Source organism: Heterocephalus glaber, unplaced genomic scaffold, assembly GCF_053883595.1.
Source record: "Heterocephalus glaber isolate CG9 unplaced genomic scaffold, H.glaber_assembly_v1.0 deba00001465, whole genome shotgun sequence".
NCBI classification, from domain to species: domain Eukaryota; kingdom Metazoa; phylum Chordata; class Mammalia; order Rodentia; family Bathyergidae; genus Heterocephalus; species Heterocephalus glaber.
The window spans coordinates 15,045,589-15,070,051 of NW_028258312.1; the positions used below are offsets into that span (position 1 = coordinate 15,045,589).

Sequence of the window (24,463 nt, forward strand, 5' to 3'; positions counted from 1 at the left end):
AAGATTTTAAACCAGGCCAGGTGGAAGATGCTGGCTCTGAAGCTTGGCAGCTGATATGTTTGGTTAAGAGAATGATGGATAAAAGTATACATTTTACTCTGAACCTGATTGGAAAATGTTTACAGAGCAATAGAAAATGGACTCTTGTGAAGACGAGTCCTTTTGTCCATGTCTTATAAAGACTGATGAGCAAAGAAAAGAAAATCAATTTAGATGATTAAATAAACTCTCTCCTTCCAGCCATCCAGATTGAATCTGTTGTCTCCAAACATCCTTGCTGATAGGAATTACCTGGCAGCAACAAGGAAATATCTTTCACTAAACAGAAGGTTTTTCAAAGACCATTCACTCAGGCAAATGGCTACCTCATTAACCAAACTGGGAAAGATTCCAAATGTTTACAAAATAACTGTATTCAACTCCTACAGGAGCATCCCAAGTTTCGTTCATGTGCATTCTCTCTTGTTGGCTGCACTGAAGCAGCTCACCATTTTCCTAGGTGACATTTTAGTACACTTTTTTTTTTAATTCCAAGAAAAGTATGACTCACAGTGATAAAAAAAAATTATATGGTAATTCCCCCTCACCAAAACCAAAGAAATAAAAAGACATGTTCAGATGCTTCGAGCTTTCATTGAGTTTGAGGTATTTATTTAAGTGAGTTCACTCCTTCCTTTGTTTAGCTATGTGTTCAAGCTGCACCAGTCAGATTGCAGAAGACATATAATTACCACATCTATTCTAATTCTAAAAATCACTTTAAATCCTTTTACAAGTAATGATTTCACAAAGCAACATCCTGTTTTTCAGCCCCAGGTTCTCTCACTAAAAATATAAGTATTGATAGGTAATTTCTTGTCCCTTAACTGGAAGAATTATGGTTCCTTGATATTTTTGCTATGATTTTTGGAATTAAATGAGACCAGTTTTTTCGGGGGGTGGGATTTTTTCTTTGCTTTGTTTTTTATGTTTTGTTTTTGGTTTGTGATCCCTTTTGCCTCCATTTAAAATCAACTTTTTATTCTCTGTGTACATTCACCCTTAAATTCTTGAGAAAAGAAAATGAAATCTCCAATTTCCTTTCTTTTTTTCTTTAAGGATGTTTATAGATTAAACAAAACAAAAAACCCACAATCTCATGCTTAGATGGCTCTATTCAACTCACAATCAAAATGCATGTATATCTGGCTTTAATTTTTGAGAGCTTTGCTTTTTGAAATGGATCTTAGTCTTCAGATTGATTCTGATGTTATTATTGTTGTTTATCTTATTATATCCCCCAAAAATGTATTTAAATTAGAACAGTGACTTCAGTTATAGTCACTACAAATAAATAATCCTGACTATGGCAATGTCAAGCACAATGGCAAGCCTCTGTGGAGATATTCTCAGCAAAATACAGGCAACTCCCTGGTCTACCTTTACTCCTTCAGCCCAAGACATAAATGCACATGGGTCACAAATCTCAAAAGAGCAAAGCCTAAGAGGCTAAGTCACAGGAGCCGTTCATCACAGCATTAGGTAATTCTTGAGCCTTAGGATGATTGATGTGTTTAATTTAAACTTGCTTGGGAACACGGGATATGTCCCTGAATTGGGAACAGGGTGAATGGGTGAAATGGAAGAAGAAATTTTAATGGAAAGCAGTTTTCTTTCTCAAGCCTTTCTGTGCACGTCCTTTAACAGAAACAAATAAAATTGTGTTATAATTACCACTATACTATATAATTCTATCCTGATCTCTGGGTTTCTTCTATAATACCAGTGAGGTGAAACCTGTGTTAAGTCTAATTCCATAAGATGTTCGTTTTTTATGAGTAATGATGCCTTTCATAGAAACTAATTTCAGCTTTTTATGACAGTGAAGCACAGAGTGACATAAATGAATTAAAATCCCACTCAAGATATGTTAAAAGATGTCAGTTGAGCTAATGGTATTCATATCAATTGCTTCTCTATTCTCTAGCTTTTCTTTTTAGGAAAACACACAGGGCAATTACTGAATTGGAGCTGCAGCTTATAAAAACAAAGCCTACTGGAAGACTTTCTGGCCTTTGCTGCTAATAAAAAAAGCTTTCTTATATTTTTCATTTGCTATTACAAATAATGGATAGTAAAATATAACCACTTTAGAGTCATCAAACTCTAATAATTAAAATTTGGAACATAAATTAAATATTTACATAGTTTTGATAAAAGTCAGATTGCTTTAATTTGACCCAGCTTCCATAGATGGACCAGGTCAAGAGCTTTGCTAGGACCTGTGAATGAAACAATGGAGGAAGTTCACCACTTAGATATATAATTAGGTATTTACTAAAAACTCAAAAATAAAAATACATTTAAGATCTGTGCTCAATGTTATTAATTATGATTATGAGATATTTTGGAGCATACCATGTGGATCTGCCATGGGCTGAATGTTGGTGTCTCCAGAAAATTCATGCATTGACATCTTAACTCTCCAAGTGAATGTATGAAAAAATAGGCCTTTGGGACATAATAAGCTAATGAAGATGAGTGCCCTTACAAGTAGAAATATGAGAAAGCTTTCTTCCTTTATCTCACCACATGAGAATTCAAAGTGATGCCCATCTACAAACCGTGAAGCAGGTTCTCACCAGACACATGCTCTGCCAGCACTGTGATCTCAGACCTCCTAGGCTCCATAGCTAGGAAAATAAATTTCTGTTCCTTAAGCTGCCTATTCTGTGGTATTCTGTTATAACAGCCTGAGCTCACTAAGGCAGGATCTTACTGCAGCAAAGGAGATTAGGAAAAGTCTCCCTAAAAAAGTGATATCTGAGAGAGTTCTTAAAGGTCACTGACAAATACATAGAAAAAAATGGAGGTGAAAAATTGTGGGTAAAAATTAGTGACAGAGAAACCAAGTGGGAAATGTGTGGTGCACTTGGAGCTGTGAAAAATGACTATGACTGGAGAGTAGTGGGCTGGGGGAAAATATAGGTGTAAAGAGAGCTGTGGAAGGCCTTAGATATCAACCAGATTTGGGGTTATCCTAAAGACACTGGGAAATAATAATTGAAGTGGATTAATCAGAATATGACCTGAGTGCCTCTTCATCTTAATACTACCCTGGATCCAGTATAGAGAATGGATGAAAATTCATTGGGCCAGAGTCAAAGAAGATTAATTACAAAGAGTAGTACTGTAGCAATCTAAAAGGAGATGTTGCAGCTTTAACTGATTTAAGAAGTGTTCAATTAACAATCTAAAAGGATTTAGTAAGAATGGTGAATATTTTAGAGAGTATATACAAAATTTGGTCCTGTTCAGCTGGAAGGTTATGGTGTTATTTTCAGAAATAAAGGACTTCATATGAAAATGGCATTATTTTAGGCAAAACAGAGAGCTTCATTTTGATCATATTTATATTGAATCTCTTTGAAATATCCAAGGAAAGCATTATAAATTTGAAAATTGGAAGATAGAGATATAATCTGGAATTCACTGGCATGTAAATGGTAAACAGTGACATGAACATGAAGAGAAGAAGATGGGTGATGGCATCGTGAGAACCTAGATATTTAGAAACTTTACGAAAAATGAGCCTGCCAGAAAGATCAAAGGAGATTTCATAGCTTTGCCTTTAAAGAACTTCTGGATGGAGTAAGAGCTACAAAATATAAAACCAATGGAGTTGAAACAATAACGTGTTATACTGTTAAGGTAGGGTGGAAAATTAAGAGTAGATGGGTTTTCCACTCAATGAGTGCACAAAGATGGCAGATCCAATGTAAATGAAAATTAATTTTTTATTACTTTCCATGAACTTGAGAAGGTAAAAACTCTCTATGAGATGGAACATCTCCACGTTAGCTGTGGCTTTTGGAGTCACAGACATATCTGCTGCTACAGATTAAAACAGAACTGAAAGTATAGCTTGGGCTTCAAAAAAACTCATCAAAATTAGGGTATTTCAAGGTTATTCTATGATAGTTGGGATTCAGCTTTTTTACATCTTTCCTGCCATTTGCTTAATCTTCTATTTTCTTAGTACTAATTATTTTCCAAGGTTTCTGACAGGAGTGTAGATCATATATAAATTCATGGAAAGACATCAAATGAGCCACTTTTTTCTCTTCCAGACATCCCAGTTCTCCATCTTCAGACCAGATTAGATGGTCTCTAGCATGCTGAGCCAATGAACAACTATTTTCATGGAATTTATGTTTACCACCATCCTGATCATTTTCTCTGTCTCTTCCCTAAGTCTCGAGTTGTTTGATTTCCTGATTTTCTTTAATGTTTTAGCAGGAAATCTCATCTAGCACTTTTCTGAAAAAATGATACATGAAAGGTAACATTATTTAAAATTATATGTCTGAAAAATATCTTTGTTCTACACTTGCATGTGAAAACATTCTAAATTGGAAATCATTTTTCTCAGTTATGAAGACATTGCTTTGTCTTTAAACATCATGTGCTGCTATTGATAAGTCTGATTCCATGCTGATTCCCTCTTCTTTCTTACTGAATTTGTTTTATCTCACCCATATGGAAATTCTTAGAATCTTTTCCTCACAGCCAGTGTTGTGAAATTTTATGTCACTGAGTTTTGGGGAAAATTGTTTTTGTTCACTTTGCTGGACACTTACTCATGTCTTGCAACATGGAAAGTCATACAATTAGTTTTCGGTAATATTATATCTTTGCTAATTTTCTAACCTATTTTTGAAATGCCTTTTATATGGTGTTCAGACTTTTGGATTATTTAATCATCTTTTGAAATATTTTCTGTTTGTCTTTTAGTACTATTTTCTGAGAATTTTTAATATTGTGTTAAATCATTCTCATTCTATATGCTGTCATACTTTTCTAAGATTACTAATCTTGGAACTTAAACTACAGAGTTAATCTTATTCTGTTTCTCCATATGCATTGTCTATATTCTCTCAATATTTTTCTATTTGAATATATATAATTTTATATATTCTCTAACTTCAATTCTATTAACAGAGTTCATTTTTAGAAGCTTTTCCCAAGTATTTGGTTATTCTTGGCTATCTGAGGGTGAATGTGAGCTCACGATTCAGCATGTCTTGAAGGATAAGGTTCAGTATTGGTTAAGCAGGCAAGGAACTCATTCTCCTTTTGGGGCCGTCCTTTCTCTACCAATACTTGATTTCTCCTAAAAGAAACAAATCTATATCTCCTCCTCAGAACTTAGAAACTTGGCCTCGAACACTGGGAACACAATAGAAGAAGACAGATATGCTTTTCTGATTTGTATGTAGAGTTAATTCCTACACCACTTGTTTTCCAGGAGACAGAATCCCTCTAAGTCTCTCCAGAGAATATTTCTTTCTTTTTTCAAGGTGTTAAAGAGTAGTTAACTCACTAAAGTTGTTTGTGGGGAAAATTGATGATAATGCCCTATATCCTTGTTTATTTTAAGATACATTTATTTTTATTTTTTTTATTTTTTGTATTAAATTATTTATTGGTACATTGTAGGTATACAACACAATTACATTTCTCATTGGGAATTGTACCTTTACAAAATGCATCTAGGTTCTTATTTTTTCCCCATTCCTAGTCCTCCCTTCACACCCTCCACCTTTCCCTATTTACAAAGACTTTATTTCCATTTTTTCCATTTCTCATCATTTTTCCTTTCCCTTCTTTCCTTTCCCCTGCCCCTCCCACTACCCCTACCACTTTGGACCTTTTCTTCCTATTTTACATTATCGATTATTCATTCTAATCATTGGTACATTTTAGGTATACAATATAAGGACATTCATCATTGGAAATTTACACCGTTACATAGTCTGTCTAGGTTCTTATTTTGCATCCTTGCCCAGCCCTCCCTTCAACCCTTCCATTCCTTCTTATTTACAGAGATTTTGTTCCTATTTTTCCATTTTCTCATATTAATCCCATTCCCTTCTATCCTTTCCTCTAGCCCTCCCACTTCCTTCCCCTTTGCCCGTTTTCTTCCTATTTCACATGACCTATTATACATTTAGTCCTTATTTACACTTTCGGTTTCTCACACTAGAGAAACTATTCAATATTTACACATGTGTGTCCTATTTATTTCACTTAAGAGTATCACCTCAATGTGCATCCATTTAGCCATAAACACCTCTAATTTCTCATTTTTTACACTGAGTAGTACACCATTTTATTTTTTTAAAAATCACATTTTTTTGATCCAGTCTGCAACTGGTGGGCAATTGGGCTGCTTCCAAGCTTTAGCTATTACAAACTGTGCTGCTATGAACATGGGTGCACATGTATCACTATGGTATGATTCTTTTAAATCTTTGGGAAAGATACCCAGCAGGGGAACAGCTGGGTCAAATGGGACTTCAAGTCCTTGTTCTTTGAGGTATCTCCATACTGATTTCCACAGTGGTTGCACCAGTCTACACTCCCACCAGCAGTGGAGCAGGGTTCCTCTTTCCCCACAGCTCCACCAGCATTTGTTATTGGTTGATTTCATGATAGCAGCCATTCTTTCTGGAGTGAGGTGGAATCTCAGAGTTGTTTTCATTTGCATCTCTTGAATGACCAGTGATGTTAAACATTTTTTCATATGTTTATTTGCCATTTCTACTTCTTTGTGCGAGAAATGTCTGTTCATTTCAGATGCCCATTTTTGGATTGGGTCTTTAAATTTGGGAGGTCTGATTTTTTTAAAGTTCTTTAGAGATTCTAGATGGTAAACCTTTGCCTGAGGAATAGTAGGTAAAAATTTTTCCCCCACATTGTGGGTTGTCTCTTTACACTACTGGTGGTTTCTCTTGCTATGCAGAAGCTTTTTAATGAGAAGAGATCCCACTTGTTGATTGTTTGTACTAGTTAAATGGTAACTGAGGTTTTGTTCATAAAATCTTTTCCTACACTGATGTCTTCAAGAGTTCTACCTAACCTCTGCTCCAGCTGGTTCAGTGTTTCTGTTTTAATATTTAGATCTTTAATCCATTTAGATTGTAGTTTAGTGCATGGTAAGATATATAGGTCTAGTTTTAATATTTGGCAAGTTGAAACCCAATTTTTCCAGCACCGTTTATTAAAGATGGTTTGTTTCTTCCAGTGGGAGTGTTTGGGTCTTTTATCGAAGATGAGATGGCTGAGTGTGTCTGGCGTTGTTTCTGCATCTTCTAATCTGTTTCACTGGTCCTCAGGTCTGTTTCTTTGCCAGTACCATGCTGTTTTTATCACAGTAGCTTTGTAGTAGAGTTGCAGGTTGGGGATTGTGATACCCCTGCCATGTCTCTGTTGCCTAGAATTGCTTTTGCTATTCTGAGTCTCTTCTTGTTCCAAATGAATTTTTAGATTGTTTTCTCAATGTCTGTGAAGTATGCTGCTGGGATCTCAATTGGAATTGCGTTAAATCTATATAGCAGTTTTGGAAGTAGGGTCATTTTCACTATATTAATCCTTCCTACCCAGGAGCAGGGGATGTCTGTCATTTTCTGATATCATCTTCAATCTCTCTTTTCAGAGTGCCATAGTTTTCAGAGAAGAGGTCTTTGATTTCTTTCATTAGGATGATTCCTAGGTATTTCAGTTTTTTGGATGCTATTGTGAAAGGAATTATTTGCCCTATTTCTCTCTCAGTGAGTCTGTCATTGGTGTAGAGGAAAGCTATTGATTTTTGTGTGTTGACCTTGTGACCAGCTACTTGACTCAATTTGGTTACTAAGACTAGAAGACTTTTGATGGAGTTCTTGGGGTCTTCTATACAGAGTATCATGTCATCTGCAAATAATGACAATTGGACTTCTTCATTTCCTATCTTTAGTCCTTTTATTTCTTTCTCTAGTCTAATTGTCGTGGCTAATGTTTCCAGAACTATATTGAACAAGAGTGATGATAGTGGACATCCTTGTCTTGTTCCTGATTTTAGTGTGAAGGATTTCAGTTTTTGATCATTTAGTATGATATTGTCTGTTGGTTTTTTATAGAGGGCTTTCATCAGTTTGAGGTAGAAAACATCTATTCCAATTTTTGTAGGGTTTTTATCATAAATGCATGTTGGATTTTGTCAAATGCTTTTTCTGTGTCTATGGAGATAATCATATGGTTTTTGTCCTTGGCTCTATTCATATAGTGTATTACATTGATGGATTTGCCTATATTGAACCATCCCTGCATCCCTGGGATGAATCCCACTTGATCAGGGTGTATGATCTTCTTGATGATCTTCTGCATTCTATTTGCCAGTATCTTATTAAGGATTTTTGCATCTATATTCATTAGTGAGATTGGCCTATAGTTCTCTTTTTCAGTTGGGTCTTTCTCTGCTTTGGGGATCAAGGTGATGCTCGCTTGCAGGAATGAATTTGGGAGTATTGCTTCCCTTTCATTTTCATTGAAGAGTTTAAACAGTAGTGGCAGCAGTTCATCTCTAAATGTCTTGTAGAATTCAGCAGTGAAGCTATCAGGGCCCAGGCTTTTGTTTGTTAATAAGTTTTTAATTACATTTTTAATTTCATTGGTTGATATTGGGTTGTTCAGAAGTTTTAGGTGTTCTTCGTTCAACTTTGGTAATTCATATGTATCTAGGAATCTGTCCATTTCTTCTGTGTTGTCCATCTTATTGGCATATAGGTTCTGGAAGTAGGTATTGATGATCCTCTGGGTTTCTGCTGGGTCTGTTGTCATTTCACCCTTTTCATTCCTAATTGCATGGGTTTGGGCCTTTTCTTTCTTTTTTCTGACAAGGTTGGCTAAAGGTTTGTTAATTTTTTTGTTTCTTTCGAAGAACCAACTCTTGGCTTCATTGATTTTTGGTATCATTCTTTTAGTCTCCATTGCATTGATTTCTCCTCTGATCTTTATAATTTCCTCCCTTGTATGAGTTTTGGGATTGTCCTACTCTTCTTTTTCTAGAAGCTTGAGGTTCAGCATCAGGTTGTTTAAATGGGCTCGTTCTGTTTTCCTAATATGCATATTCACTGCTATGGAATTCCCTCGTAAGACTGCTTTCATTGTGTTCCATAGATTACGATATGTTGTATTGTCATTGTCATTTAATTGAAGGAACTGTCGGATTTCTTCTTTAATTTCCTCTGTGACCCATTGGTTATTCAGAAGTTTGTTGTTCAATTTCCACATGTTTATGAAATTTTTTGAGTTTCTTTTGCTATGGATCTCCAATTTCATCTCACTATGGTCTGATAATATACAGGGGATAACTTCAATTCCTTTGCACTTACTTAAACATGTTCTATGTGTGAGTATGTGGTCTAGTTTTGACAATGACCCATGTGCAGCTGAGAAGAATGTGTATTCTGATTTTGTGGGGTGGTACACTCTGTAAACATCTGTTGAGTTCATTTGTTCAAGAGTTCAATTGAGTTCTAGTATTTTATTACTTATTTTTTGTCTAGTTGATCTATCTATTTTTGATAGTGGGGTGTTGAGGTCCCCCAGTACAATTGTATTAGTGCATATATGACTTTTCATGTCCGTTAGTATTTGTTTTATACAGTTGGGTGCACTAATGTTTGGTGCATAGATATTTATGATTGTCATCTCTTCCTCTTGGATTGTTCCCTTTACAAGGATGTAGTGTCCTTCTTCTTCTCTCTTAATCAGTGTTGGTTTGAAATCTACTTGATCTGCAAAGAGGATAGCTACTCCTGCTTTTTGGGGGGTTCCTGTCTCATGGAGTATTGTTTTCCACCCTTTAACTTTCAGTCTATGAGTTTTTTTTTGAATTAAGTGTGTTTCTTGAATGCAGCATATTGTTGGATTTGCTTCTTTACCCATTGTGCCAGTCTATTTCTTTTGATTGGTGAATTGAGACCATTAACACTGATGGTTATAACTGAAAAGTATTGACTTGTCATTGCCATGACTTTTTCTTTTTGTTGGGTTCTCCCCCTTTACATTTAATTTCTTGTCATGCCAGATGGGTTCATTCTGCTTTGCTTCCTGGGGTTGTGATCCTCAATGTCTGTTCCTAGGATACTGTGTAAAATTCTTTGGAGTGCTGGTTTGGTATTCACGAAGTTCCTAAGGTGCTCTTTGTCATGAAAGTATCTTATTTCTCCATCAATTTTGAAAGATAGTTTTGCAGGGTACATCAGTCTGGGTTGGAGGCTGTTTTCTTTTAGGGCTTGGAATATGTCACTCCAAGCTCTTCTTGCCTTGATGGTTTGTGTTGAGAAGTCTGCTGTGATTCTGATGGGCTTTCCTTTGTATGTGATTTGTTTCTTTTCTCTGACTGCTTGGAGAACTTTGTTCTTCTGTTGTGTTTCTGGAATCTTAACAATTATATGCCTATGTGTAGATTTGTTTTTGATCAAGGCTATTTGGAGTCCTATATGCCTCACTTATCTGTATGTCAAGCTCTTTTCCCCTGCTTGGGAAGTTTTCTGGCATTATTTCTGTGAAGAGCTTTTTTTATGTCATCTCCACTCTCTCCTGTTTCTTCGTTGAGCCCAATCAGTCTTATGTTATTCTTCTCTGCATCATCTAGCAGCTGCTGGATTGATTTCTCATGTTCCCTCATAATTTTGAAGCAATTTTTCTTTTCCTGGTCACTAATTGCAATCTTATCTTCTATATCTGAAATTCTGTCCTCCCATTGGCTCATTCTGCTGTGTAGACTTTCAATGGAGTTTTTCATGTCCTGGACATCTATTTGCATCTGTTTTCTGGATGCCATTTGTTTCCTATGTTGGGATTCCATCATGTTCCTCAGCTCTTCTCTAGATTTAATCATGTCTTGCAGTAGGGGTACAATTTCTCCTTTTATCTGAGAAATTATTTTTTATTTCATTTTTTCCAGATCCCCTTTTGTTGCCAGTTCAGTGTGTCCAGGTGGTTGAGTATCAGAGTGTTCCATCTCATTTCCCTTTGGAGTTGCTGTAGGTGATCTGGAAGTCTGTTTTTGAGGCTTATTTATGTGTTTTCTCATTTTGACTGGTGGGGGGCGGGCTCTTGGCACCTGCATGGATCCTCTGAGCTGGGAGAGGTGGGACAGCAGCTGGGAGCAGTGGTAGGGATGGTGACCCAAGAGCCCTTTCCTGTGGGGTGGGAGCAGTGGGAGGAATGATGGCCAGGAAGCCCCTTCCTCTGGACCAGGAGCAGTGGGATGGCAGCTCAGAAGCCCCTACCTTTGGGCCGGGAGTGCTAGGAGGGATGGTGGCCTGGAAGCCCCTTCCTCTGGGCCAGGAGCAGAGGGACAGAAGGTGGCCCAAAAGCCCATTCCTCTGGTCTGGGAGCAGCAGGAGGGATGGTGATGGGGAAACCCCTTCCTCTGGACCAGAAGCCGTGGGACGATGGCTCAGAAGCCCCTACCTCTGGGCCGGGAACAGCAGGACTCAGTACCTTTGTCTAGTGGTCTGGTGTCCTCTGCGTGTTTGTAGTGTGGAACCAGGTGGCTGCCTGTCTGCAGCGGGGTGATTCGATGTCTTCTGTGCGACTGAGGACCTCGGTAGGGCGTGCACAGACCTTCCTGTGTGCAGCGGGCAGATTGTTCTATGCGACTCTAAGATATATGTAATAGACATGATTTAATCACTCTAGAATCTTCCACATTTACAAAAATACTAAAAGAAAAAGAAAGGGAAGTTCTTCCTATAAGCCATTCACAAGTTTTTGAGTTTTTGCTTGTTCATCCTTTTACCGATCATTAATCATGTTTAATCAGAAATTATGATGATTTTTTAAATAAGATGAGGATACTTCAAATACAGGATATACTTGTGTTCAAAATGTGTTAGCATTGCATGCAGATACTGCCCAATGATATCTCAGATTCCATCTAAACTAATGAAAGATACTGGACTTCAAGCTATAGTTTCTTTAACCTCACACTCAACACTAACCCACAGTCTTAATTACTTCTTAAGCAAAGATGTATAGCATTCCCATATACTAATTTGAAAAGAATATATATTAAAATAATATACATTAAAAATACTGTCAATCATGTACTAGCCACACACATTTCTTCTTAAATTTACATTTTTAAACCATTACCAATGTAATAGAAGGTGAATAGGACAGAAAAAAATCGGTGAAAATTCTTACAAATTAAATTTTGGAGTATTCTACTCAAAAGGGCAAAGCACTGAGTAAGGGGCACCTGGATAGGGAAGGAAAAACTGAGGTTGAAGCAGGCAACACTTCAACCATTGCCCCTCACTCACAGCCCCATGTCGGGTGAGAACATGATGTGCTCAGGTGAGAACAACCTGGGAAAGGACCACAGAGCATTTCCTCTTCTTATAAGATGCCTGGTATTAATGGGAACATGACCAGAATTCATTTGGAAACCAAATAAATGATTTTGAAGAAAAAAATATTATCAATCATTCTTACCATAATTTTTTAAATATAGTGTTTTTATTTAGCACCAATAACTGAAAATATGTTATGGTGTAATTACACAATAAAATTCAACTAATAAAGTTCCAAATACAATCACATTGTATTTTCTCTACATTCCATGCTCCTAAGGCAGAGAAAGTCAGTGGGTCCCAGCACCCAGAAGGAAGCTCCCTCACCACCATCCCATGCTCCGAGGGCAGAGAAGGTGAACAACACAGATGCCAGAAGCAACCCCTCTTCCCCCCATGGAAATGAGACGACACATAAACAAGCCTCAAAAACAGACTTCCAGAACACCTACAGCAACCCCAAAGGGAAACGAGATGAAACAATCTGATATTCAACTGCCTGGACTCTGAACTGGCAACAAAAGAGGATCTGGAAAAAAATGAAATCAGAAATAATTACTCAGATAACAGCAAAGATGGTGCTCATAGTGCAAGACATGATTAATAAATCTAGAGAGAACACAGATTAAAAAAATAGAGGATCTGAGGAACATGATGGAATTTCAACCTAGGAAACAAATAGAATCCATAAAACAGATAGAAACAGATTTCCAGTAGATTAAAACCTTGATCAAAAATCTGCGTAGCAGAATGACCAATGTGAAGACAGAATTTCAGATATAGAGGATAAGATTGCAATTAGTGACCAGGAAAAGAAAACTTGCTTTAAAATTGTAAGGGAACACGAGAAATCAATCCGGCAGCTGCTAGATGATGCAAAGAAGAAAAACATAAGACTGATTGGAGTCAAGGAAGAAACAGGAGAGAGTGCAGATGACATAAAAAAAAACTGTTCACAGGAGTGGTGGCACAAAACTTCTCAAGGAGGGGAAAAGAACTTGACATACAGATAAGTGAGGTATATAGGACTCCAAATAGCCTTGATCAAAAAAAAATGTACATCTAGGCATATAATAGTTAGGATTCCAGAAATCCAACAGAAGAACAAAATTCTACAAACAGTGAAAGAAAAGAAACAAATCACCTACAAAGGAAAGCCCATCAGAATCACAGCAGACTTCTCAATGCAAACCCTCAAGGCAAGAAGAGCTTGGAGTGATATATTCCAAGCCCTGAAGGAAAACAGCCTCCAACCCAGATTGATGTACCCTGCAAAACTATCTTTCAAAACTGATGGAGAAATAAGATACTTTCATGATAAAGAGAACCTCAGGAACTTCATGAATACCAAACCAGCACTCCAAAAAATTTTAGACAATATCCTAGGAAAAGACAATGAGGATCACAACCCCAGGAAGCCCAGCAGAATGAATCCATTGGGTGTGACAAATTAAACAAAAAGGGGGAGAATCCAACAAAAAGAAAAAGCCATGACAAGGCTTTAAAAACTTTTAACTTCATCTCCCTAATGACTTCATAATTCAGTCTTGTTATTGTATTGATTAGTATTTTTCTGATTCTAGAGTTGCACACCTTTCCTTGTGCTATGCTGGCTATTTATCATCTTCTTGTGTCTACTTTTTAATTGGGTTGTCTATTAATGAGCTGTAAGAGTTCTTTACATATTCTGGTCATAGGTTATATGCATTGCAAATATGGTCTGTTTAAGGACTACTTTTCATTTTAATGATGTCATTTCAAGTTCTAAATTTTGATGGAATCTTATTTATCAATTTTTTTCTTTTATACCTCATGTTTTTTGTATCCTAGGTAGTTCTTGCCTATCCTAATTCATAAACATTTTCCCTTATAATTTCTTCTTAAAGTTTTATACTTTTAGGCTTTCTTATTTAGGTTCATAGATCCCTTCAAGTTATTTTTATGTATGGAACTAAAGGGTTGAGGTTAATTTTTTACATATGGATATCAGGTGTTCTAGTGCCATTTGCTAAAAACACTATCTTTTCCTCAGCTCTTGAATTGAGTTTATATTCTATAAAATGCTAATATTAAATAATCTTTCAAAACTCAGTGGACAATATATGTATGGTTCTATTTATAGTTTCTCTGTTTTATTCCAATGATCTATATGTCTTTCCTTACACCAACACTGCCTTGATTACTGTAGTTTTAGAAGAAGTCTTAAAATTAGGTACTAAAGGTCTTCCAAACTGGTTTTTTTGGTTGTTTTTCGTTTTTGTTTTTAAACTTTTGTAGGTCGTTTTTACTCCTACATAACTTTTAAATTTTAATATCCTATTCTTTATTTATAGCAAGTATACAAAGACCTAAATTTTTATATATACCTTGTGTTTTCTAATCCTGCTAAATTCAAATACAAGTTCTAGAGGCTCCTAGAGATTTCTTAGGATTTTCTCAATAGATGATCATTTCATCTACATATAAAGATTTTGTTTCTACCTTGCCAATCCTACCCTAATTGTGTCATTTTATTGCCAGAATATTTTGGTGTGGCCTAGGTTTCAAAGTTTAATGGGCAGATAAAGAGTAAGCATATCTGCCCTCATTCCCCACCTTAAGGAGAAAGCATTGTATCTTCTCCATTCATATAAGGCATTCTCACTGGAAGTATAGAGTACATGTCTTTACTCTGTTGAGAAGGTTCTGTTCTAATTCTGGTCTCATGATAGCTTTTACCATGAACAGTTGTGGAATTTAGTCCAATACTTTTTCTCCAACTAGTGACAGGATCATATGGCTTTTTCCTTTCCTCTGTTAAAATGATGACTTTTGGGGGTGGATCTTCCAATGCTGAACCAACACTGCCATCCCTAGAACAAAACCACTTTCTACATCCTGCCAAATCTGACTTCTCATAGTTTGGTTTGTTAAACAAATTTCTATCTATGTTCATTATTTTTCTTCTATTATTTTTATACAGTTTTGGTATTAGCACAATGTTGAGTTCCTAAAATGAGGGGAGAAGTGTTCCTGTTTTTTTCTACTTTAAATGTTTGATATAATTTATCAGTTAAAATGTATATGAGCCTGTTGTTGTCACATAGGTAGATTTTCAAGCTAGGAATATACTTTCTTTAATAGGTGCTATTCAAATTTTATATTTCCTCCAGAGTTAGTTTCATTAATTTGTCTTCCAAGATACTTCTTAGAAGTTGTCAAATTTATTTCAAAACAGATTTTTGTAGTATGCTTTCTATATCCTTTTAAATTCTGCAAAATCTGTGATAATGTCTCCTAGGTTTTGATATTTTAATTTAAAAAATGTATAGTTGATATTGTGTAATAGGAAGTAAAGGTCTAAAGGAGCAGGGGAAGTTGAAGAGGCAGGGAAAAGGAAAGAAGGGGAAAAAATATGAGAAAAGGAAGAAATGAAAACAAAATCTTTGCAAATAGGGAAGTGTGGAGGGGGTGAAGGGAGGGCAAGGGAAGGGGAAAAAAATAAGAACCAAGATACTCATGTAATGGTACAAGATCCCAATGATGTACGTAAATGTATTTTATACCTAAAATGTACCAATAACCTTAATGGGGGAAAAAAATAAATAAAAATTTATTCAACCAAAGTCTAAAGGACAAAGGAATGGGTTAAATGGCATAGAAAGAGGTGAACTGAGCAGATAGTGAAGAAATCATAGAAATGGTTTTGTTAAAAAAGATTCACCTGCCACACAGTAGAATCAAAGTCATTTACTTTGAAATTTCAATTTAAGACTATTTGCAGGGGGTTTTTTGTCTAAAGAAATTGAATAAAATTGGGTATTATTTTTAAGAAGCAGATTTTTAGATATTTAAAATTGAAGAGAAATTGATGAAATTAATATTTACTATTCTAAAAATGCAGAAAATTCCTTCATATGGAATTTCAATAATGCATATCACTAATGACACTTTTAAAAGATAACACAGGAAACTTCCCCTAGAAAGTAAGCTCCCAGCACTGGAATAATTTGCAATATGTTCATCATCTTCATAAGAATTATGGTAATACATAGACTTGGTTAACTACATAATGTTCGCTAATGCACTTTCTGTCTCTTCTTTATTTCTGCCCCTCCCTTTCTTCCTCCAACAATCGATCACTAATTTAATTCACTCTTTATATCCTCATGCATATTTTACATTATTATAACCACATTTGTGTTACATGTTTTTAAACTCTATAGAAATTACTCCATCTATATTCTATGTATATCTATTCAACAAAGCAAGAGGTGTTGATATTGATACATTAGCTCTAGATTAAATATTTTTATTATTGTACAGTTCAACTGATTAATATGTCAAAATATCTTAGTGTATTCAGAAATTAGTAGACATTTAGATTATTTTAATATATTTGTTATTACAAAAACAATTGCTATAAACATTCCATTTACACCTCCTTCTACATAGGGATATAAGTTTCTCCAGGGCAGGATTTCTCAGCCTCAGCTTATACACATTTTAAGTGGATAATTCTTTGGTTTTGGAGCAGGAATGAAAACTGTTATTTGTACCATAGGTTGTTTACTAGAACCCCTGACATCTACCCATTAGAAGCCAATAGTAGCTCCCATACTGTAACAAAGAAAAATGTCTCCAGACATGGTCAAATGTCCCCTTAGTAACAAGATTGGATCCAGTTTTAAACTACTGCCCTAAGCACACATATTTAAGTGCTGTTTGATAAAATAATACATATCTTCAACTTTATTAGATGTTATTAAACTGGTCTATAAAATGGTTGCAATAATTTACTTGGACACCAGTAGATGTACCATTTCTAGAACCATATTGTGAAATATTTCTAAAATTAATGCAAATATAGGGTGTTAATAACAAAATAACAAATCAACAGCATGTATTCACAAACCAGTTTAAGAGTCAGAACATGATAATGCCTTTGAAACCCAGGTTTACCTAATTCTGTCTTCTTCACCCCTTCTCCCAGAGGCATACTCTACTCTGATATTTCATGCATCATTCCTTTCTTTTTATACTACATGTAAGAACATATTAAATACTGTTTTTATCTCTTCATACATTTTTCTAAAAACTGCCTGATTGTTATTAGGTTTTATTAAAGTGAAATTATATTTAAAACATGTACATGTTTAATGTACACTATTTGAAGAATTTGGACATATGCATTCATCCATGTTGCCATCGCCACATTCAAGGGAATAAACAGAACTAGCACTTCCAAATATTTCTTTGTGCCCTTTTGTGCATGTGTTTTGGGTGTGTGTGCATGTATGTGGGTAGACTGGAAACATTTAGGATGAGATCTAGCCTGTTAATGAATTAAGCATGCATATCCTCCTGTTCACTCTAGTCTCTATGTTCTATAGCACATCTCTAGAATTTAATCATCTTGCATAACTGAAACTCTATACACATTAAGTAACAATTCCTCATTTCCTTCCAGCCATGGAAACCCACTCTATTCTCTGTTTCTATGAGTTTGACTATTTTAAAGACTTCACATAAATGGAATTGTGCAGTATCTGTTCTCCTGTCACTTTCTTATTTCACTTAACATTATGTTCTCCAAGTTCATCCACAAATGAGCTGTCACAAATGGTGAGACTTCCGCTTTTTAAAACTTGAGTAATATTCCACTGCATGTATACAACACATTTTCTTTATCCATTTATCTGGCAAGGAACATTGGAGTTGTTTCCTTATTTAGCTATTGTAGCACTGAAATGAGCAGTGCAAATACCTTCTCAATATCTGATTTTTGTTCTTTTGAGTGCACACCCAAAATTGAGATTATCAGATCATACGATAATTCTATGTTTGATACTTGGAGGAAACTACATATTGTTTCTATGATGGCTGGGTCACTTTCAGTGATATACTCATTGGATTTTACTTATACAACTTGGTTAATTTGTCTCTTTTGCTTTGTTTTTGCCTAACATCATGCTTTTCTCTCATCACTATCCTTGACTTTTATTAATACTTATTCAGATAACTGCCACTTATTTACAAATAAAATATAAAACTATAAATCTTTTGGGTTTCGTCTCCAGGATACTAATAAAATGAGAATACAAATGGGCTGATATCCTTTACATATTAATCTAAAATCTCTAAACTAAGGTACCACAGAAAAGTAGAAAGAATCATAGATAATCAGACAAAAATCATCTTTAGTTATCCCTCTATCCAATCCTGAAATTTTACAAATAAACCACTGAAAGAGCAAAAATAACTAGATATGGTTTATAAACCTTATCACTTTAGTTATATCATTGAAAACTGTAATTTTCCTCTTCCCAGCTGCAGTTCTTCCCAATCACAAAGTTAATCCTGCTGTAAACACCTAAAGGTAAAAATTGTCTTCTACATATTTCCTGCACTTCTCTTTCTCTAAACTACAGATTTGTCCTTTAAACATAGTAGAATAAAAACCAAATGTTTCAACATATTAGAAATGGTGCCCCTTTGAAGTATGGCTAATTTTAGCTTGCAAAACATCTTAATCTTCATTGATGATTCAAAGAAAATCAAAAGGAAATGGTATTTAAATCAAGGATGCACTTGGATTCCTCTTCTGTGAAAAGTATGACCTAAATCTATGCCTCTTCCGTGAATGTCATGAGCGCATTCATCACTTAGAATTACCTTTATGGATGGGAGATACAAGAGTCCCAGGAGGCAAATGGCTCTTTCAAGATTGCAGTTATAAAGATATGCTACCTTTCAAAGACAAAGTGCGAAAGAGGAAAGATGAATTGATATATTTATGATCTATCAAAGCTAGAAGAAAATAACTTGATAATGATAGTATAATAAGGCATTAGTCTGTACATTCTGTTCATTCAGTCCAAACCAATTGAGAAACAGCCACAAAAGTAATAACTACATGCATAACTGGTATGGAGTGTTATTAAACCTGGCATTTTAAAAGTGTATTTCCCAGTCCTCTAAAAGGCACATATAAATGAAAAGGAACGTGAGACTTTTCATAAGCTAAGTAAAGTGAGACATGACTTACATGACTCATTTAACATATTTAGGAAAACGACGTGGCAGAATGCATCTCTAGTCTCTGTTATAAAAAATGAAGCATAACTGTTTTGATGGTGCTCAGTGGTTTCTTCATTTGTGGCAAAGGGGAATTTTCTAATTAATTTATAACCTAAAATTAACTTTTCAGTCCAGCTCTGTCCAGAAGCAGACAGCGCATCACCCCTTCAGTGCTGCGGCACCTGCTACCACTCAAGGTATCTCAAAGGAGAAAGCTTAGTCTCTGCTAACCTGATAGGATGCACTTCAAAATCTATTACATGGAGACAGAGTGCAATTAAGCATATTACTGTCTCAACACCCTTCTCATACATTGTTAGGAATCAGGTTTTCAGTTCCACAGCTTGGCTCTTTCTCCTTTTTTCTTTGAACATGTATAGATTTCACATTCATTCAATGCAGTTTTCTGTATTGCCTCTGTGTATAGACACTCAGCTAGGCATCAGGGTTAAGTAATAAACAAAGCAGATATAGTTTTGACATTAAGTAGACATTAAATAAATAATAGTTTCATTGGCCCTAGTGAAGGGGAACCATGTATATTTGAAAGGGAACAAGTCTAGAAAACCAAGATACATCTAAGGTGCTGTTACATTCTTTTTCTTCGGACTTTATCTCTTCTTGCTGTAGGATCAAGAGTAATATATGAATTTAATATTGGGTATGATAGAAGGTGATTTGATTTAATTTAATAAACATTTGAAAGTACAGATAGGGACTTTGTTTTGTTTCACAGTTCCCAGGGCATGGAATGTGGGTCACAGTAGGCTTTCAAAAATCTCTGTTTTAAAAAAAAAAAAAAAGAAGCACATCCAGAATGACGGAGTAAGACTCTCCAAAAAGTCAGGTCTTGTACAAAAACAATGATAACTTTTTTTTGGCTTAAATTCTTTTACTAGTACATTTTTGGTATACAATATGTTCACATTTATCATTGGGTGCTTGTACCTGTACATGATGTATCTTGGTTCTTATTTTTTCCCCATTACTTGTGCTCCCTTCCCTCCTCTACCCTTCCTTATTTACATAGACTTGATTTCCATTTTTTTCTTTTCTTATAATTTTTCCTTTCCTTTCTTTCCTTTCCCCTTCCCCTCCCACTTCCCCTACCTTTTTGGACTTTTTCTTCCTCTTTCAAATTATCAATTATTCATTTTAATTGTTTTAATACTTATTTACACTTTCAGTTTCTCACACTAGAGAAACTATTCGGTATTTACACATGTGTGTCCTATTTATTTCACTTAAGAGTATACTCTTAAGTGATAACTTTTTTATAAAAATCAAAGGCAACTTTTTCTGAAATGCAGACTATATCAAAGACTCCTAACAATCCCAGGAGTGCTTAATCAAGACAAATGCATTAATCTCCAGGAAAAACACAATTTGTTGAAGTGCGAATTGTACCACTATTCCCATTACTTTCTTGCCAGATCTATAGCAACTCAAAAAGCAGTAGTCTTAAAAATCAGAGTAGGTGGAAAAGTGGCATTCTAGTGACAATTAGAGAGGGCCAGAAGTGTCTTCAGGCTCCCCACAAAAAGAAATTCCATCCACAGAGAATCTCTGCTATCTGCCTCGCTGGAGGTCTCCCAGTGAAGCACCATTCACAGGTTTTGTCATTGCTGTCACTGAGGCAGGCCTCATGCACTGAGGAAGTTCCCACCTCTGGGGCACGCACAGGAGAAAAGCACTGGTAACGGTGGAACATCAGAGCACTTTACCAAATTATTAATTTATTAATAATAATTCCAATGTCATTTTGTGTGTGTAGACCCAGGCACTTTTCAGCTGTTCTTTTAGGCACCTGCACTGCCCTGCAAATCTATATGGAGTACATTCCCACAGGAACCTGAACATCTCAAAATGTCATTTATCCTTTGTGGGGCAGCTAATACCTTACCTCTCTGGGAAGTATTTCTTTTCCTTTATTAAGTTGATTACACCCTGTGGTCGCCTTCCACAGCACTTTCCTGATTCTACTGTAGCACTGACTTTTCCTTGGATTAGAACTGCTTGTCTCTCTTTTCAACAACAGTCAGTATTTGCTGAGCTTGGCTTGTGGCATATAATGCTTTGTAATGCCTAGTATGCTGTAGCTATATCATAAACTTTTGGTAAAAGAAAGATCTCTTATCTCATAAACTACACAGGAAGCTGCAGGATTTTAAAAAGAGCTATTTCCCAATGGACAGTTATCTCAGACCACATGAACAAGAGCTGGAAAATCATGCAAAAATGGAGTTTGCTATAGTTACAGTCATTTCAATGGAACAGTCTTTGCTAACTAATAAGAATGATGATAACTGATAGAGCTCAGAGGCAAAGTATTTAGTAGTAAGATATATTCAGTTATTTCATCCTTTAGCTATTATTGAAATGTATGCCATGGACATGAAAGTTTAAAAATATAGAACACAAAAACATTTTTCTATGAAATTTTTGATATTTAGCCCTATCTGTTAGTATATAGAATTATATTTTGGAAAGACTATAAGTAAGCCTAAAAGTTTTACAGAAAAAAATTTTTTTTTTTTTGGTCTTTGAAACAACTAAGAATTTTTTTACTGGGGATCAAACTTGGGACCTTGTGCTTGTGAGGCAGGCGGCAGAACCACTGAGCTAAATGCCCGGCCCTTCACTAAGATTTTTGAGAAGAAATTGCTGTGTGTAGAATCCATTCAATTTTAAAGAAAAATTTACTTAAGTATTTTGCACATAAATATTGTGACGGGGTGGGTGCGGAGCGCGCATGCGCCGTAGCACCAGTGTGCGGCTCGAGGGGGCGGAGGCTGTCGGCTCAGGCTGTGCTTGCCCCTGTGACGCCATGCCCGCCACAGTCCAGCTGGAGTTTGAGGAGCTGGATGCACAGTGTCGCTGGCAGCTGCTATACCTGGAAATTCGGAATGAGTCCCATGACTGTCCTCATAGAGTGGCCATGTTTCCGGAAAACAGAAATCAAAACAGATACAGAGATGTGAGCCCATATGACCACAGCCGTGTTAAACTGCAGAATACTGAAAATGATTACATTAATGTCAGCTTAGTTCACGTGGAAGAGGCACAAAGGAGTTATGCCCTAACACAGGGTCCACTTCCTAATACCTGCTGCTATTTCTGGCTCGTGGTCTGGCAACAGAAGTCCAAAGCAGTTGTCATGCTAAACTGAGTTGTGGAGAAAGAATCCGTTAAATGTGCACAGTACTGGCCAACAGATGACTGGGGGATGGTGTTTAAAGAAACAAGATTCAGCGTGAAGCTCTTATCAGAAAATGTGAAGTCATATTATACAGTATACCTGGTACAGTTAGAAAATATCAATAGTAGTGAAACCAGAACAATATCTCACTTTCATTATACTACCTGGCCAGATGTTGGAGTCCCCGAATCACAAGCTTCATTTCTCAATTTCTTGTATAAAGTGAGAGCACCTAGCTCCTTGGACCCTGAGAATGGGTCTGTGGTTGTGCACTGCAGGGCCAGCATTGGGCATTCTGGTACCTTCTCCCTGGTGGACTCCTGCCTTCTTCTGATAGAAAAAGGAAATGATATTAACATTAAACATGTATTACTGAATATGCAAAAATATCGAACGGGACTTATTCAGACTCCAGATCAACTCAGATTCTCTTACATGGCCATAATAGAAGGAGCAAAATGTATAAAGGGACATTCAAATATACAGAAACGGTGGAAAGAGCTTTCTGAGGAAGACTGATCTCCTGATTCTGATCATTCACTGAACAGAGGCGTTCCTGAGAAGTAGAATGGGAACAGAATTGGTCCTGAGGGAGAGAAGCTTCCTGGGGAGCGGTGTGTGGGACTGTCCTCCAAGATGCAGGACTCCGTGGAGGAGAGCAGCGAGAGTGTTGTATGGAAATGTATTCGAGAGGGCAAGAAGGCCGCCACTGCTCAGAAGGTGCAGCAGATGAAACAGAGGCTAAATAAGACTGAATGAAAAAGAAAAAGGTGGTTATATTGGCAACCTATTCTCACTAAGATTGGGGTTATGTCAGTCATTTTGGTTGGCACTTTGGTTGGCTAGATGCTGTTCTTTCAACAATACATCCTATAAGTAAGCCATGCTGCCTACACGCTTCTGCACTAGCAGCTGGCTGCACTGCACTAATCACAGGGGCTTGTCTATTAGCAGCAGACCCTGACCCCCAAACCCAAGTGGTGAGGTCCATGTGACCTCACCAGACAGCCCAACACCTCAGGACTCACCACTGCAGTTTCCTCTGAAAGCCAAACTCTAAATTGGTGGCTCAAACAAAGACATTTGTGTTTGTTAATAACTGGTACAGCTTGCAGCTGTATTCACCCACGTCCAGCGTGATACTTCACCTGACCAACCTTGACAAACCCTTTATTGAGACACCCTACCGAGGTCGCAAGTCTCGCAGAACACCAACAACCCACTGGAAACTACCCCCCCACACTCCTCTGTACAGCCACCTGGTTCCACACTACAAAGATGCAGAGGACACTGGACCACCAGACCATGGTACTGAGTCCCACTGCTACCAGCCTAGAGGTAGGGGCTTCTGAGCCACCAACCCATTCACTGCTCCTGGCCCAGCAGAAGGGGCTTCCTGGCCAACATCCCTCCCACTGCTCCCAGCCCAGAGGAAAGGGCTTTTGGGCCACCATCCCTACCACTGCTCCTGGCCACTATCCCACCTCTCCCAGCTCAGAGGATCCATGCAGCTGACAAGAGTCCCCCCCCCACCAGTCGAAATGAGAAAACACATAAATAAGCCTCAAAAACAGACTTCCAGATCACCTACAGCAACTCCAAAGGGAAATGAGATGGAACACTCTGATACTCAACCACCTGGACACACTGAACTGGCAACAAAAGGGGATCTGGAAAAAATGAAATAAAAAATAATTTCTCAGATAAAAGGAGAAATTGTACCCCTACTGCAAGACATGATTAATAAATCTAGAGAAGAGCTGAGGAACATGATGGAATCCCAACATAGGAAACAAATGGTATCCATAAAACAGATGCAAATAGATGTCCAGGACATGAAAAACTCCATTGAAATTCTACACAGCAGAATGAGCCAATGGGAGGACAGAATTTCAGATATAGAAGATAAGATTGCAATTAGTGACCAGGAAAAGAAAAATTGCTTCAAAATTATGAGGAAACATGAGAAATCAATCCAGCAGCTGCTAGATGATGCAAAAAAGAATAACATACGACTGATTGGGCTCAATGAAGA

At 36.7% G+C, this 24,463-nt stretch overlaps 1 pseudogene; it reads left to right on the forward strand.

Moving 5' to 3' along the window:
• The first annotated feature begins 22,056 nt into the window (after nucleotides 1-22,056).
• LOC101704877 (tyrosine-protein phosphatase non-receptor type 2 pseudogene) lies at nucleotides 22,057-23,304 on the forward strand (annotated as a pseudogene).
• The last annotated feature ends 1,159 nt before the right edge of the window (nucleotides 23,305-24,463 follow it).